Genomic DNA, 15,478 nt, shown 5'->3' with positions numbered 1-15,478 from the left:
CAAATAAAAATAGAGAGATTAGTATATTAAATTTCCACATATTTATCACCAAGCTTAAATAATTATCGACTCAAAGCTAACCTTATTGTATCTGTACTCTTACCTACTTCCCCTAAATTATTTGTTGTATTGAATACCAGACATATCATTTCATCCACGAATATTTCAGCAAAATACATTAATTTTACGATTTAAATTTCCTTAGATTATTTTCTCTAAGGTTTCTGGGTTTGGTGCCATGTACAAAAAAGCTCAATTCACTTGTCTTTTTAAAGGGGATGAAAATAGAGTCTGAATATATGTTTTTGTACCTTTTAAGGAAGTCATGTTCCCTTTTTCTTAACTTGTTTTTATTAGGAATGACCATTTTCTGACTGCTTAAACAAGTATATTTGAGCATACAGAAAATGCTGTGAATTCAATTTCATGTTATCCTTTGCGTGCATGTGGACAGGGGACTGTGTGAAAGGATTACAGTTATAAAATTAGCAGCCTGCCCATTGGTGCCCGCACTCCTGATTTAGTCCTCTTTCCATGACGACACTGATGATTGGGAACAACTGCTAGAAGACTGGCAATTGTCTGCCACACCTGCATCATTTACACTTTTCAGTGTTTTTTGCCAAGGCCTCTGGGCACTGGGAAGTAAAAACAAATACGAAACGGAGGGGAAGACCGAATCCCCTTCTTCATAGTCAGTCTGCTGCTTGATGACCCCGTCCTTGTTCTCAAAGGGGTGAGCCCCCCACGGTCCTTTGTCTAACACAGCCCACTCTGGGATGGACTGTTGGCAACCAGAGACGGTATTAGAGAGCCATCGGCTTCCACGTCAAAAAATAAGAAATATAACCAGTACAGTTATTAATTAGGACTGGGTAAGACTAGGTGATCCAGGTGATATATTAGAGTTCCAGACATAAAAGGGGGTGGCAGGGCGGCAGTTCAGCGTGCGCTTGTCAGAGCTAGCACCTCCACAGCTAAACATGACTCAAACCTTACTACCATAAATACCAACTGATTTATTTGGCAGCCTCTAACTTCCTACTCGATCTGGTTTCCACCCCTTTCTCCGAAAATTCTTCTTTGGAAGGTTACCAGCCAGGTCCTGGACATTATTTCATTCTCTGTCCTGTGTGTCCTTTCTTTGGCAAGTGACTGTTAGTGGCTCCCTTCCTTAAACTTCTTGCTCTCTTTTGCGATGCTAAGCAACTGAGCGGGGGCTACTCTTCGCTGCGGTGCACAGGCTTCTCATTGCGGTGGCTTCTCTTGTTGCGGACCACAGGCTGTAGGCGTGTGGTCCTCAGTAGTTGTGGCACGTGGTCTCAGGAGCTGTGGCTCGTGGGCTCTAGAGCGCAGGCTCAGTAGTTGTGGCACACAGGCTTAGTTGCTCCGTGGCATGTGGGATCTTCCCGGAACAGGGCTTGAACCCGTGTCTCCTGCATCGGCAGGCGGATTCTTAACCACTGTGCCACCAGGGAAGCCCCTCTGTGTGTATCTTTGACTGCTGTGGTCACTGCCTCCTCTCCCTTCATCCCTTAATTGTGGCTCCTCTGTAGGCTTTGAGAGTCACCTGTGCCTCTCTCTTAGCACTCACTCCTCAGCTTCAACTCTTTTGCTCCCAAAAGCTCCATTTTCAAGCCCAACTTCTTTCCTGAGCTCCTGACCCACATTTCTGGCTAATTTCCGGGGATGTCCAGATTGACCTGGCTTACTTTGGACTTCTGAGCCCAACTCCTGCCTTGAACTTTAGATCCTGGACACTAGTACCCAGCACCTCCAGGCTCGGACCCACCCAGTTCAGGAGATGGTCATGGCAGCAGCCAAAAAGGATCACAGTTTGGTGACTCTTAGAATTGAGTCTGATTGCTATAAACCAGGCAGGCCTGAATTGAGCCTGTGGTACGTGAGAGGGACTGCAGTCACACAACCTTCCCTCCAGGGCACCTGGATACTGCTTGTCTTTTCTTTTCAAGAACTTCACTTTCGGGACTTCCCTGGTGACACAGTGGCTAAGAATCCGCCTGCCAATGCAGGGGACACAGGTTCATGCCCTGATCCAGGAAGATCCCACACGCCACGGAGCAACTAAGCCCGTGCGCCACAACTACTGAGCCTGCGCTCTAGCGCCTGCGAGCCACAACTACTGAGCTTACTTTCCCTCTAGGTCTGAAGCCTGTTTTCCTGAGGCCCTGAAAATACTGATTAGTTTTACCATGTCCCTTCCCAGACAATCAAATCTTGTTTTGTTTTTTCCCATCCCCACTAGTGTTGTGCCCTAACCTTCTCGGGCAGAATAAGCCGTAGGGCTCTTCTGAACATTCATAGGTCTTGACCATTACCTCTTCTCAAAGTCCTGCCTTCTTTTGTGTCCTGCTGCTCCAGCTTCCTTCATGCTTTTATTACCTCATGCTAATAATTTCGGGAAATCCCTTCAACTGTTATTTCTGGATGTGGTACCTCATACTTCAGCTCCTCCTATTCTAGGTGCCATCTTAAATTCTTCCTTGAGGGACTTCCCTGGTGGCACCGTGGTTAAGACTCCACGCTCCCAATGCAGGGGGCCCGGGTTCAATCCTTGGTCAGGGAACTAGATCCCACATGCATACCACAACCAAGAGTTCACATGCCACAACTAAGGAGCCTGCCTGCTGCAACTAAGACCTGGCACTACCAAATAAATAGATAAATATTAAAATAAAATTGTTCCTAGAAGTTGGTGAGGTATAAAGATATACTTACCTTTAAAGTAGATTTTTTTTTTTACAATTACTAATTTTATTAGCATTATTTTTATTATTTATTTTCAACTGCATATCATATGAAAGGTTGGAGGGCTTGGCTTTGGTAGTTTCCCATAAAGTCAAGCAAGCACTCTTTTGACATATGTGCTTGTTTACTAAAGTTGTACCTAAAATATTTTCAAATACTCGCTTTATCATGTTGCTGCATGGGAAAATGCCTTCAATTACCTTTCACCTCAAGCCATATAGTCCACACTTACTGGTATGCTATTGGAGGTCTTCTGCAGATACTCTGTAGTATTTGTTTTTCATTCATTGTTTTTTTCAGTTTTATTGAGATACAATTGACATACAACATTGCATACTTTAAGGTATACAGTGTGAGGATTTGATATAACTCTTTGGTATTATTATTATTTTTTTTTTTTTGCAGTACGCAGGCCTCTCACTGCTGTGGCCTCTCCCATTGCGGACACAGGCTCCGGACACGCAGGCTCAGCGGCCATGGCTCACGGGCCCAGCCGCTCCGCGGCATGTGGGATCTTCCCGGACCGGGGCACGAACCCGTGTCCCCTGCCTCGGCAGGCAGACTCTCAACCGCTGCGCCACCAGGGAAGCCCTCTTTGGTATTATTAATTGGGGGATTCTGTTTCCTCCTCTGCCTTTTCTTTTTCCTCTCTCCCTCCCATTCTAATTCATTCATTGACTAAATAATTATTGATCACCTAGAGAGGCAGGTCAGTATATAAAGAGGAGAAGCCGGGCTTCCCTGGTGGCGCAGTGGTTGAGAGTCCGCCTGCCGATGCAGGGGACACGGGTTCGTGCCCCGGTCCGGGAAGATCCCACATGCCGCGGAGCGGCTGGGCCCGTGAGCCATGGCCGCTGAGCCTGAGCGTCCAGAGCCTGTGCTCTGCAACAGGAGAGGCCAGAACAGTGAGAGGCCCGCATACAGCAAAAAAAAAAAAAAAAAAAAAAAAGAGGAGAAGCCTGCGGTAGTGGTAGTGGGGGCTGCAGAAGACTGGAGGGACGATGCCCCGCCACCCCAAGGGAGCAGCAGCAACTCATCTCCCCATTGTTTCTGTGTGGACTGTGGGTCCAATGTTGTCAAATCGTTACCTTTTTCAAGAGAAGCTGGACATTTAAATTTTGGTGTGAAATCTCCCAATTTTAAATGTTAGTAACAAATTCAAAAACGTTTTAAACCCTGTGAAGGCTAAGCAGAACAACTGTGAGCTGGATCTGGCCTGCGGGCTCCAAGTTTGCACCTCTACTCTCCAGAAACTCCTCCAAGCCCCTCCATGTTCCCCGATCCCTTGTGTTTTCCTGGCTCTTCCTTTTGTCCTTTGCATCCCATTAGCTGGACTGCCCAACCCCATTCTCTCCATTGATCTAAATCCTAACTCCTACCTGACCTTTAAGATCAAACTCAAAGTCAGCTGTGTGGCATGCTTGGCTTTTCAGCAGCAAGTAGGGGAAACCAAAATCAGCAGTGGGTTGACATGTGGTCTAGATACCAAATCCTGGGAGGTCAGCCAAGGCAGGGATCACATTCTCGATCTACAAGTGCGGGGAACAGAGAGCCAGAGGACAAGAAGTTTGTGACTTGGGTGAAGGAGTCTGAGCAAGTACTAGACGCAGGACACTGAAGATCAGAATGGCACTTCAGAATAGTCCCAAGACAACAGCTTTTAAAAATAAGACAGAACTTTTTAGTTTTTGAAGGGAAAGAAAACAGGAAGGGCAACTAACCTACTCTGTGCTAGGTATGTGTCAAAGTCATACCAAAGTTTAGAGAGATCAAATAGCTTCCTCATGTCATACAGCTAAAAAATGGCAGAGAATTTAGATTTTCAATTCTTTGTGGAAACCATTATACCAGTGGTTCTTAATTTTGGCTGAATATTAGAATCACCTGGGGAGAGTGTGTGTGTGTGTGTGTGTGTGTGTGTGTGTGTGTGTGTGTGTGTGTCTGTGTCTGTGTGTTTAGGCAATATATCACTGGGTCTGGAGTTTGATCCCTGGGGAGCTTTAAAAAATTCAGGCGCCTGAGTGGCACCCCATACCAATTAAATAGAATCTCTAGTGGTAGGATTCAGGCATTGGTAGTTTTCAAGGTTCCCCAGGTGATATCAGTGTGCAGCCAAGGTGGAGAACCCCTGAGTCCTTCCCACAATAGTGACTCCTGCTGAGCATTGCTCACAGAGAAGGGAAGCAGTGAGTAATAAACAGATAGGGGTCAAGGAGGCCAGTGGAACTCAGGTAGTATTATTTTAATCAGTTCTTCCTTCCAGTGGAAATGTACATCTGTACTCATTGTACAACCAGATATCCAGTCTGGGAGTTGAGGGAATAAGTAGGAACCAGTCAGTGGAATTGAGCAATGGGAGTATAAAATATTGGGTTTTGTTTTCATTTTTTTTAAGTGTACAATTCAATAGTTTTTAGTATATTCATAGAGTTGTGCTTAACCATCACCACAGTCAAAAAGAAACTCCATACCCTTTAGCTGTCAACCACCAGCCTTAAGCGATCACTTATCTACTTTCTTCTCTATAGATTTTCCTTTTCTGGACCCAAATGTTGGTTTTTAACCCAGGTGCTTCATTGATGCAGGACCCATGCTGATCCTTGTTATTTTTATCTATTTTTTACTTTTTATTACACCATAACATATGTACAGAAAGAAAGCATAAACCATAAGTCTACAGCTCAGTACAGTTTTGCAAACTGAGCTCACCATGTAACCAGTACCAGGTCAAGAACAAACCTTATCAGCATCTCAGAAGCTTCCCTTGTGCCCCCCTTCTTCAAGGGTAACCGTTCTCCTGACTTACACAAGCATAGGTTAGTTTTGCCTGCTTTTGAACTTTGTACCAATGGACTTACAGAATACGTCCTTTTTTGTGTCTGGCTTCTTTTACTCAGCATTATGTTTGTGAGATCCATACTTGCCAGTAGCCATGGTGATCTTTTGATGTTAAATTCACCTAGTTTCCTGCAGAACAAATGATTTGGAAAGGTTCATTGAGACACTAAAATATTCTTCAGATGATTTATTGGATAAGCCGCCTCCTTTGGTCAGTATGAAAATAATCTAGTCCTGGAGGATTTTTTTTGAAATTTAAATTCAGAAGACTGAAATTGTTGAGGGCAAGTGAAAGCATCTCTGGCTTGGGGAGTTAGTTGGACGAGTCAGTAAACTTGAACTGAATAAACTTTAATGTTTATAAACATTTAACAAACATAAGAAATTGAATTCCTTATCTAGGTGTTTCTTCCTGGGATCTTTTATTTTGGCATGTCTTTGGGAACTGCTTATGATTTTTCCTCCTATATAATTTTTTTTTCTTTCACATCTAATATCCAATCCTGTAAACCAGCCCCTTTCTTCACTTAGGAATGTTTAAGACCAAACATAAGGCTAGGGATGAAGTAGCGTTTTTATACCTGCAAGTGTTAGGAAGTACCATATGATTTACTCCTAGTTTCCTTAGCAATTTCTTCTCCTTGCACGCTCAAACAAGCTAGTAGAATGCATGCTAAACATGGCGAAGCACTTTGCACAGAAATTTGTTCTCTGTGGAATTTCATTTTATGTACCAACAAGGTTTGCCCTTCAGTATAAAGCACAAGCAGGTCTTTGTGAATCTGGTCTTTCCTAATGTATTTGAATTTTCAGGTGCCTTAGGGAGGCTCTGAAAGTGGGGGAGGGATGTGGATCTTGGGCTGTGCTTTCTTATCTAGAATATCACAGAGCAACTGGGGTATGAGGTCAGTGTCTTGATTTGAGACCAACCAGATCAGAAGCATTGAAAATGAAGGCTCTGTGACGTTTAAAATACACACAACAAACATAGTAACCCATAAATGTGCTTCCTTCACTAGATACTACTTCCCTGTGTCCATAAAATTAGCAATGATGTTTAGTCCTCAGACCAGAAATTTCCAAAAATGATTTGAAATATATATCCCTAAGCCAACTGGCAGAAACCAATCACTTCTACAGATTTCTATGACTAAGTGTTGCTCCAGCTTACTCTGTGATTCCCTTAAGACCCCACATTTTATAGGAAAGGTCATCACACCCCTGCCTGTTCCAAGGGAAAGAAAAAGGACTGCTCTTAAATGCTTAAAAACTCTATAGTTTCTCAGTTTGTAGTGAAATAGGGAGGAGACGCAGAGTTCATGGAAACTAAGCCCAGCTTTTCTGAGACGTCTGTCGTGTCATCTTTGCCCATCACAGAAATACGTTCTGGGGTGAAAGTGCTTGTGCAAATATTTTTTCTAGGAATTTTTTTTTTTTTTTTTTTTTTGCTGTACGCGGTACTCTCACTGTTGTGGCCTCTCCCGTTGCGGAGCACAGGCTCCGGACGCGCAGGCTCAGCGGCCATGGCTCACGGGCCCAGCCGCTCTATGGCATGTGGGATCTTCCCGGACCGGGGCACGAACCCATGTTCCCTGCATTGGCAGGCGGACTCTCAACCACTGCGCCACCAGGGAAGCCCATCTAGGATTTATATACAGTGGGAAAGCTTAAAGAAAATGTTTCTTTAAATTCTATTTACCCTATGCCCATCCTTTCTATCATGCCCGGCCTTGATATCATTATTATGGTAACACCAAACGGCCTAATCTTGCCAGCCCTGTCACCGCTGCTGCACCTCTGTGCTTGCTCTTCCCTCTGCCTGGGCCAGCTGTTGTCAACCACTGCACTTTCTTCACTGACTCATTCTTACTTCATCTTCAAGATTCAGCTCAGGTGTCACCTCCTTCAGGAATTCTGAACCTCCAGTTTGACATAATTGCCCCTTCTGTTTTGTTTTTTTTTTCTTCCACAGTACTTCCCACCCAGCAACTCTCCAGGGCCCAGGTGATGCCCTGAAAGTTGTGAGCGACACTGTATTTTTTTTTAAGCTTTTTATTTTATATTGGAGTATAGTCAGTTAACAGCGTTGTGATAGTTTCAGGTGCACAGCAAAGCGACTCAGCCATACATATACGTGTATCCATTCTTCCCTCCCGTCCAGGCTGCCGCATAACACTGAGCAGAGTTGCTCATGCTATATAGTAGGTCCTTGTTGGTTAGGTTATCCTTTTGAAATATAGCAGTGTGTACGTGTCAATCCCAAACTCCCTAACTATCCGCCCCCCCGCCCCCGCCTCACCCCGCCCCGTAACCATAAGTTCATTCTCTAGGTCTGTGAGTCCATTTCTGTTTTGTAAATATGTTCATTTGCATCATTTCTTTTTAGATTCCGTATATAAACGATATCAGACGATATTTCTTTCTCTGTCTGACTTGCTTCACTCAGTATGACAATGTCTAGGTGCATCCATGTTGCTGCAAATGTAACTGCCCCTTCTGTTTGTTCTCACTGCACCCTGAGCAAATCTCCGTCTTAAACCTTAGCAGATACACTCCTTGAAAGCAAACCATTAATGACAGTTAAAATGATGACTTATATAACTGTTCTTTTATTTTTCTTTTAAAAATCGTAATATTGGCCCATTTCCAAACCTTAGGTTTAGTTTAATCCTTAATGGAAAACATGCGGCTTTGTGAAATGCACACTATCATTATTTTGTCTACTATTACTCAGAAACAATTTAGATGAAGATTCTATCTAACTCTAAGGGTCCTTAAGCACACCATTGATGCTGAGCAAATATGGACTGGAATACACATTTTAAAAAATTGTCTCATTCCCTGCTTTTGTTTTTTGTGTCTCTGTGTGTCCCTTCCTTTACTAACCCCTTATGGTCTCTGTTACAGTAGATTTTCTCTCTTCTAATTTCCAAAAAGCAGTTCCTTGTTTATGCTGTTTACTCACCTTATGGATTTGGGTTTCCAAGACTACCCCAAATGACACAGTTTATTTCCCTTTTCAGAACCATGTCTGAAAGCCACATACCTGTCACCTAGTGAAGGGTGATATCTGGGCTATGACCATATGGCCTAACAGAAATCATGATAGTTTATACCTGTGCTGAGAACTGAATATGCAGCAGTTCTGTGAGATACGAACTGCAATTGTGCCTTTTTACAGACAACGAACAGATTCAGAGAACTTAATAACTTGCCCAGCATCCTACAAGTTTTAAATGCAGAGCTGGGTTTAAGAACCAAACTCCACCAGATTCCAGAACTTATGCTTTAAAATTTTTGTAACTGTTTTATTCTGAAATAAAATAAGTATAGATTAATAGGGAGTTACAAAGAAATGTACAGGGAGGTCCTGTGCAACCTTCACCCCATCTCCCCCGATTTGGCATCCTGCATCATTGTAGTATACTATCAAAACCAGGAAATAGTAAGCTGAGGTCATTGATTAGCATAGAATTTTAGTTAAATATGGCTTTTGAATGAAAATAGCATTCTTTATATTGTAAAGCCTTCATTTTAATAAACAACTCATTATTACCATGATATACATTGAAGAATGTGGTTTAGGTCACTGGTTCTTTACCTTTTAGGACATAGATGTATTTTAGAAGGCAATGAAATATGTACCTTTCCAGCAAAAAAAGACATATGCACACATACATACAAAATGTTCATGGTTTTATAAACATCCTCTATCTCCATCCCTCAAAGTGTGCATAGACTCAGCTTAAAAACTTCTGGCTTTGGGCTTCCCTGGTGGCGCAGTGGTTGGGAGTCCGCCTGCCGATGCAGGGGACGCGGGTTCGTGCCCAGGTCTTGGGAGGATCCCACGTGCCGCGGAGTGGCTGGGCCGGTGAGCCATGGCCTTTGGGCCTGCGCCTCCGGAGCCTGTGCTCCGCAGCGGGAGAGGCCACAACAGTGAGAGGCCTGCATACCGCAAAAAAAAAAAAAAAAAAAAAAAAATTCTGGCTTTGAGCGACATTTAAGGAAACTACATTTGAGAATTCCGTGGTGGTCCAGTGGTTAGGACTCAGCACTTTCACCACCAAGGCCTGGTCGGGGAAATAATATCCCATAAGCTGTGCTGCGCGGCCAAAAAAAACCCCAAGAAACAAAAAAGCCCATTACATTTACTTACATCTGAAACAGTCTTTCTTAGTGCTTTTTAAATCTTTTCCCATCTCTGCTTATAGAAAAGCCTCCAAACCCTCTTATTACTCTTTTACTTAAGGGGCTGAAAGTTCCTTGGATTTCCCACAGCTCTTGGTTGCTGAGGAAAAAACTCCGCTTCCAACATTATTGCTCCTATGAACACACTTTATCTGGATCTGCTTTCTTGTGCATAAAAGTCCTTTGGTCAATAACTTTTATTTTATTTTATTATTATTTTTTAAACATCTTTATTGGAGTATAATTACTTTACAATGGTGTTTTAGTTTCTGCTTTATAACAAAGTGAATCAGCTATACATATACATATATCCCATATCTCCTCCCTTTTGTGTCTCCCTCCCACCCACCCTATCCCCCCTCTCTAGGTGGTCACAAAGCACCAAGCTGATCTCCCTGTGCTATGCGGCTGCTTCCCACTAGCTATCTGTTTTACATTTGGTAGTATATATAAGTCCATGCTACTCTCTCACTTCGTCCCAGCTTACCCTTCCCCCTCCCCGTGTCCTCAAGTCCATTCTCTACATCTGTGTCATTAGTCCTGTCCTGCCCCTAGGTTCTTCATAACTATTGTTTTTGTTTTTTTTTTAATTCCATATATATGTGTTAGCATACAGTATTTGTTTTTCTCTTTCTGACTTACCTCACTCTGTATGACAGACTCTAGGTCCATCCACCTCATTACAAATAACTCAATTTAGTTTCTTTCTATGGCTGAGTAATATTCCATTGTATATATGTGCCACATCTTCTTTATCCATTCATCTGTCGGTGGACCCTTAGGTTGCTTCCATGTCAAGGTTTGTAAATAGAGCTGCAATGAACATTGTGGTACATGACTCTTTTTGAATTATGGTTTTCTCAGGGTATATGCCCAGTAGTGGGATGCTGGGTCGTATGGTAGTTCTATTTTTAGTTTTTTAAGGAACCTCCATACTGTTCTCCATAGTGGTGTATCTGTTTACATTCCCACCAGCAGTGCAAGAGGGTTCCCTTTTCTCCAGCCCCTCTCCAGCATTTATTGTTTGTGGATTTTTTTGATGATGGCCATTCTGATTGCTGTGAGGTGATACCTCTTTGTAGTTTTGATTTGCATTTCTCTAATGATTAGTGATGTTGAGCATTCTTTCATGTGTTTGTTGGCTATCTGTATATCTTTTTTGGAGAAATGTCTATTTAGGTCTTCCGCCCATTTTTGGATTGAGTTGTTTGTTTTTTTGATATTAAGCTGCATGAGCTGCTTGTAAATTTTGGAGATTAGTCCTTTGTTGGTTGCTTCATTTGCAAATATTTTCTCCCATTCTGAGGGTTGTCAGTTCATCTTGTTTATGGTTTCCTTTGCTGTGCAAAAGCTTTTAAGTTTCACGAGGTCCCATTTGGTTTTTGTTTTTGTTTTTGTTTTTTTGCGGTACGCGGGCCTCTCACTGTTGTGGCCTCTCCCGTTGCGGAGCACAGGCTCCGGACGCGCAGGCTCAGCAGCCATGGCTCACGGACCTAGCTGCTCTGCGGCATGTGGGATCTTCCTGGACCGGGGCACGAACCCATGTCCCCTGCATCAGCAGGCAGACTCTCAACCACTGCGCCACCAGGGAAGCCCCCATTTGTTTATTTTTGTTTTTATTTCCATTTCTCTAGGAGGTGGGTCACAAAGGATCTTGCTGTGATTTATGTCATAGAGTGTTCTTCCTATGTTTTCCTCTAAGAGTTTTATAGTGTCTGGCCTTACATTTAGGTCTTTAATCCATTTTGAGTTTATTTTTGTGTATGGTGTTAGGGAGGGTTCTAATTTCACTCTTTTACATGTAGCTGTCCAGTTTTCCCAGCTCCACTTATTGAAGAGGCTGTCTTTTCTCCACTGTATATTCTTGCCTTTATCAAAAATAAGGTGACCATATGTGCATGGGTTTATCAAAAATAAGGTGACCGTATGTGCGTGGGTTTATCTCTGGGCTTTCTAGCCTGTTCCATTGATCTATATTTCTGCTTTTGTGCCAGTACCATACTGTATTGATGACTGTAGCTTTGTAGTATAGTCTGAAGTCAGGGAGCCTGATTCCTCCAGCTCTGTTTTTCTTTCTCAAGATTGCTTTGGCTATTCAGGGTCTTTTGTGTTTCCATACAAATTGTGAAAATTTTAGTCCTAGTTCTGTGAAAAATGCCATTGGCAGTTTGATAAGGATTGCACTAAATCTGTAGATTGCTTTGGGTAGTATAGTCATTTTCACAATGTTGATTCTTCCTATCCAAGAACATGGTATATCTCTCCATCTGTTTGTATCATATTTAATTTCTTTCATCAGTGTCTTACAGTTTCTGCATACAGGTCTTTTGTCTCCTTAGGTAGGTTTACTCTTAGGTATTTTATTCTTTTTGTTGCAGTGGTAAGTGGGAGTATTTCCTTAATTTCTCTTTCAGAATTTTCATCATTGGTGTATAGGAATGCAAGAGATATCTGCACATTAATATTGTATCCTGCTACTTTACCAAATTCATTGATTATCTCTAGTAGTTCTCTGGTAGCATCTTCAGGATTCTCTATATGTAGTATCATGTCATCTGCAGACAGTGACAGCTTTACTTCTTCTTTTCCGATTTGTATTCCTTTTATTTCTTTTTCTTCTCTGATTGCTGTGGCTAAAACTTCCAAAACTATGTTGAATAATAGTGGTGAGAGTGGGCAACCTTGTCTTGTTCCTGATCTTAGTGGAAATGGTTTCAGTTTTTCACCATCGAGGCCGATGTTGGCTGTGGGTTTGTCATATATGGCCTTTACTATGTTGAGGTAAGTTCCCTGTATGCCTACTTTCTGGAGGATTTTTATCATAAATGGTTGTTGAATTTTGTCAAAAGCTGTTTCTGCATCTATTGAGATGATCATATGGTTTATATCCTTCAATTTGTTAATATGGTGTATCACATTGATTGATTTGCATATATTGAAGAATGCTTGCATTCCTGGGATACACCCCACTTGATCATGGCATATGATCCTTTTAATGTGCTGTTGGATTCTATTTGCTAGTATTTTGTTGAGAATTTTTGCATCTATGTTCATCAGTGTTATTGGCCTGTAGTTTTCTTTCTTTGTGACATCCTTGTCTGGTTTTGGTATCAGGGTGATGGTGGCCTTGTAGAATGAGTTTGGGAGTGTTCCTCCCTCTGCCATATTCTGGAAGAGTTTGAGAAGGATAGGTGTTACCTCTTCTCTAAATGTTTGATAGTGGTCAATATCTTTTAAGTTGTCCTTCCCTTTTCGGGTCACCACCAAGAACGTGGGAATTTGGGGTCATGGCTCTTGAGTTAGGGATCAGGCCTTGGATCTGAAGCTCAGCTAAATATGAGAATGTCACTGGGAGCTCTGTCAGTTTTGAGCTAGCTGCCACGAGCCAGGAAATGTATAATATTTCCACAGCCAGGGCTCACCCAGAGAGTGAGTCAACAAGGCATAGGTCAGAGCCACAATCCGGAAGGAGGAGGGTAGAGATATATTAAAAAAAAAAAAAGCCAGGCTGATGGTCTGACCAGAACGGTAGGGCAAATCTTGATTCTGAGGAAGATTCTTGCCTTAGTAATAAACCTATTTTGTGCTTTACCAAGGAGGTAAAGCTTGGAGAAATGTTCTGCTGCCATGGACCCAGAAGCCTGGGTTTAGCTAGTCAAGAACCTACAAGGAAGTGGTCACACCTAGAAATGTGTGGGTGGAATCAAGGGCTGATGCAGACACTTTGCACGAGGAATTGGCTGTGTTTTGCTCTCAATTGTTTAAGATAGAAGAAAGCCAGAATGCTTTCACTGTGTATCAGCTACCTAATTTTTTTATGATCACCTTTTTCCAATCAGAAGAAGTTTCACAACTGCTCTACCACTTTTAAGTTTTTTGTCTGCTGATGAATGTATTTCATTTTGCATACAGTTGGTTTTTTACTGCCGTGAGTAGTTCCATAGCCTGGTTGCTAAAAGAGACTAGTGGAACAAATTGCTTTCCAAGGTATGGTATCCATTTCCTCCTCCTGAATTTGTCTACTTAAGACAAAGTCTTTTGCCCTCGTTTCTTTGCACTGTCAAACCAAGTATTTGACCCAGGAGGAGAAATGGAGAGTGGAAGGATGGAGGGTGGTCTTGGGCTAGTGTCTGTTTATGACTTTATGAAGTGCTGTGTTGGGGTCCCCTGTTGTTGAACGTCTGCCTCAGTTCTACAACAGGCATCAGACCATGCCAGGCACTGTGCTAAACAGTGTAAATAATCCTCCCAACAACTCTAAAGTTGGCTAGGTTTTTTGTTTGTTTGTTTGTTTGTTTTTGGCCGTGCCACACGGCATACAGGAGGGATTGCACCTGTGCCCGCTGCAGTGGAAGCATGGGGTCTTAACCACTGGACCACCAAGGAAGTCCCCTAAAGTTGGCTGTTTATCCATGAGGAAACTAAAGGTCAAAGAAATGAACTAACCTTACCAGTGTCACAACACTAGTCAGTGAAGAAAATGGGATTTGATCCCATGTGTTTCATCCTATATTTAAGCAGAGAATTTGGTCCTCAGCTGTGCTTTCTCATGGTACAACCTCTCTCATGTCCTCTCCCCTCCGTGAGGAAATCTGGTTCAGGGATAGGAGTTGACACTAACTTAATCCATTGGAGACTGATTAACGACCCCAGAATGCCGTTTCACAGAGGGAGATGTGCCTTGCCAATAAATAGAATATCAGCTGACCAGGGCCCCTCCTCTGGGTCAGAGTGCTTAGTGAGAATTGGATAACCTCAAGGCATCTCATATCCAGACTGTAAGGCCTGAAGGATTAAACACAAGCTGTAGCCCTGGGATGGCTAGATGTCTGCCAAATATAGTCTACCCTGAAAAGTGCAAGATAAACGTTGATGAAGCTTCTTTCCAAAGCCATCATTTTCTGGACTCCTGGCAGTTCAGGGCAGATGACTTCTCTTTTATTTGTATTATCTTTAGTTGTTACGCTTGCCAGAATTACTGTTATCTCTTAGATCACTTAGCCTGAGGTGATTTTAGCTGTCTATAACTTTCTGAGCAGCAGATGGAATCCATTAGAATTTACAAACCATTATTCAGGGTGGGCTATTCTTATAATCCCAAACCTAATTCTTTGGGTGTTGATTTATGATGAGATTTTTGTCTCTAAATTCTGAATAAGTCATCTCAGAGTTTGCAATCTTTATTCTCTCAAGCTTGGGAGCTTTGAGAATCTCCCGTACTTGAAGACTTTAATAGATAAGATCAAAACCAGCTACATTGCTAAAATCCACCACCCATAGCAGTCATTCATTTATTTACATTTTATACTTAACAACAAATAGGCAGGCTGTGCAAGTGTTTTATGTACCTTTCTGGATGTGTGACATTTTCACATAAAACGCCCAAATGAAGAGGAAGAATATCTCTTTAGACCCTACCTGTCCCAGTCTCACAAAGATAATGGATGGAAAGATTTCAGGAGAAATGAACATTCGATTCTTCAGGCCATTATAGTCTTTCTCCCCGCCTGCTCTAAAAGGAATGGGTTCATCCTACTCCTGGGAGTGGATTTCTCTTTGCATCAAAAAGCTTTGTAGGGCTTCCCTGGTGGCGCAGTGGTTGAGAGTCCACCCGCCGATGCAGGGGACACGGGTTCGTGCCCCGGTCCGGGAAGATCCCACATGCCGCGGAGCGGCTGGGCCC

Source organism: Aethalodelphis obliquidens, unplaced genomic scaffold, assembly GCF_003676395.1.
Source record: "Aethalodelphis obliquidens isolate GAN/ISIS:26980383/991018 unplaced genomic scaffold, ASM367639v1 scaffold59, whole genome shotgun sequence".
NCBI classification, from domain to species: Eukaryota; Metazoa; Chordata; class Mammalia; order Artiodactyla; family Delphinidae; genus Aethalodelphis; species Aethalodelphis obliquidens.
The sequence above is the reverse complement of the archived record's forward strand: the minus strand, read 5'-3'. Positions refer to the sequence as shown.